Genomic DNA, 2784 nt, shown 5'->3' with positions numbered 1-2784 from the left:
AACATTACCATATCAAAATTTAAATTATATAACAGGTCGTGAAAAATTGCGACGATCAACTAGAAAAAATTTAGTGCAAATAGGGATAAACGAACTTAATTGGATATCTTACCAATAGCAGAAATTTAAATATAAAAACAAGAGAGAACGCTATAGTCGAGTTCCCCGACTATCTGATACCCGTTACTCAGCTAGTAGAAGTGCAGGTTTGTGGGCGTTAGAGTGGGCGTGGCAAAAAGTTTTTTGGCAAATCGATAGAAATTTAGACGACTAATACAAAAATGGAAAAATATCAAAACATTTTTCAAAAGTGTGGCCGTGACAGCTTTGGGCGGTTTGTGGGCGTTAGAGTGGGCGTGGCAAAAAGTTCTTTGGCAAATCGATAGAAATTTGGAAGACTAATACAAAATGAAAAAATATCAAAACATTTTTCAAAAGTGTGGGCGTGGCAGCTTTGAGTGGTTTGTGGGCGTTATAGTGGGCGTGGCAAAAATTTTTTTTGACAAATCGATAGAAATTTACAACACCAATACAAAAATGAAAAAATATCAAAACATTTTTCAAAAGTGTGGGCGTGGCAGTTTTGGGCGGTTTGTGGGCGTTAGAGTGGGCGTGGCAGCATGATTCGACAAACTTGCGCTGCGTCTATGTCCCTGGAGTCTGTATGCTTAATCTCAACTTTCTAGCTTTTGTAGTTCCTGAGATCTCGACGTTCATACGGACAGACAGACGGACAGACGGACAGACGGACGGACAGACGGACATGGCCAAATCGACTCGGCTATTGATCCTGATCAAGAATATATATACTTTATATGGTCGGAAACGCTTCCTTCTGCCTGTTACATACTTTTCAACGAATCTAGTATACCCTTTTACTCTACGAGTAACGGGTATAATGACTTATGTAAATGATTTTTTTATTACATTGCTCAGTAATGACTCATTGAATGTATTTCCTGATAATGTAAAGTGTGCACTTACAAACATTGAAAATGACTCTGAAGTAGGCATTACATCTGAATAATTATATAAGCAAAACAACTGCAAAAGAAACAAATTTATCTGAAAAAACAAAGTTTGTAAGTTTAGTGAATGCTGAAACATTTAGATATAAAAGCGTCGCTGTCGAATCGAAAATATCTGAATGTGGATTGATTTTTAATTACAATGACATAATTAAACCCAGGTCTGTTGGTAGTAAGAAGAGATGTCTTCGTGTAATGCATTATAACGGGAAAGGAAAGAAATCTTCAGTTTAAAAATATTGAATATTATCCTTTGGATATATGGTCTCCAAATGAAATCTCAATATTAATTACTGATTCAAGTGGATATCAAGTACCTTTCGAGACTTCCGCAGTGTCGATTTTTGTTACTCTTCACTTTAGAAAAAGGAAAAGGTCAAACCTATAAATAATACATACCCAAATAATGCTGACAGAACACTAATAGTCATCATGGTGAAATCTTATCAGGATTATTATGTAAGTCAGTGGAGCAGGTTTGCCCAATATAGGAACCCTATATGTAACCCCGCGAATTATTCAACAAGGGCGAGGAATCGGAAACTTTTTTAGTGGACTTTTTAATTATATAAAACCACTTTTCATTTCGGGTTTAAATGCTATAAATGCTATAAATGCTATAAATGCTATCAAGCTGCAGAGACTGGAAAAGCTGTAATTAATGAATTTGGTAGAAAGCTATAAAGAAATATTATTCAAGTACAGAGTAAAATTGCTTTACAAAATCTATCAAATAAAGCAATAAATAAAATGACACGCTTTCAAAATGGCAGTGGAAAAAGAAATAAAAAGCGAGGTGGTAGAAATAAACGAAATCATTTAACATCTAGACGACAACGTAAACATACCCAACCGTCTCATAAAAGAAAAAAATCATCAAGGAAATTAAATATTACGGATATTTTCGATTAATTTTAATATTGAAAAAACTGCATTTTATGTAATGGAAAAGGATATTGAATCTAATTTAAAGATATTAGAAGCACAACTTTTCATGAATCATGTAGCTGTGAACCCAATCATTTTATTGGCTCATCATCATGTTTTACAAACAAAAAAGGCACAATAAGAATCGAAGGAAGATTTTCAGAACCTCTTAGTGAATTACGATTCCATGGTTGATATTGATAAGCATAGAAATATTTGAACCCTTTTTTAAAATGAATACTTTACAAATGCACAATTTACTTCCAAAACATATATACACAAAATCAATTTTTGAAGGAGCTTTCCCTTCAGACCAGCTTCCAAAAACTATTTCAAAGTATCCGACTTTAATTATTGCAAACACCGACACTTCAGATCAACCAGGAACTCATTGGATTGCATTCTATTTCGAAAGTCGCATATTTTTTTTTTTTTTTCGCGCGAGTCCCACGGCCACACCTTCCGCCCAATTGACCGAGGGGCGCTGCCGTGTATCGTACGGCTCGAATCGCGGGAAGATAGACGCGATATAGAAGACAGTAAAGGACAAGGAAATATATGTATATAGTAGTAAGATCTAAGAATTCGTTAAGTGTGTTAGTATTGATCGCTTTAAAAACGGCAGAGAGTCAGAATTAGAGATAATAGGATAGAATCTATTATAGTCAGAACATAATACTCTGTAGGGATCATGCAACTCATAATTAGATCTACAATGATTTAAAATTAGAGGTACGTAATTTCTAGTAAATCTGCTTGGAACAGTGAAGTTTAGCCGACTAACCAAGTCGGGACTATCCACTTCACCACGAATAAGGTTAGAAATAAA

The sequence above is a fragment of the Drosophila santomea genome, unplaced genomic scaffold (assembly GCF_016746245.2).
Source record: "Drosophila santomea strain STO CAGO 1482 unplaced genomic scaffold, Prin_Dsan_1.1 Segkk6_quiver_pilon_scaf, whole genome shotgun sequence".
In the NCBI taxonomy this organism is placed as follows: domain Eukaryota; kingdom Metazoa; phylum Arthropoda; class Insecta; order Diptera; family Drosophilidae; genus Drosophila; species Drosophila santomea.
Note: the sequence above shows the minus strand (reverse complement) of the source record.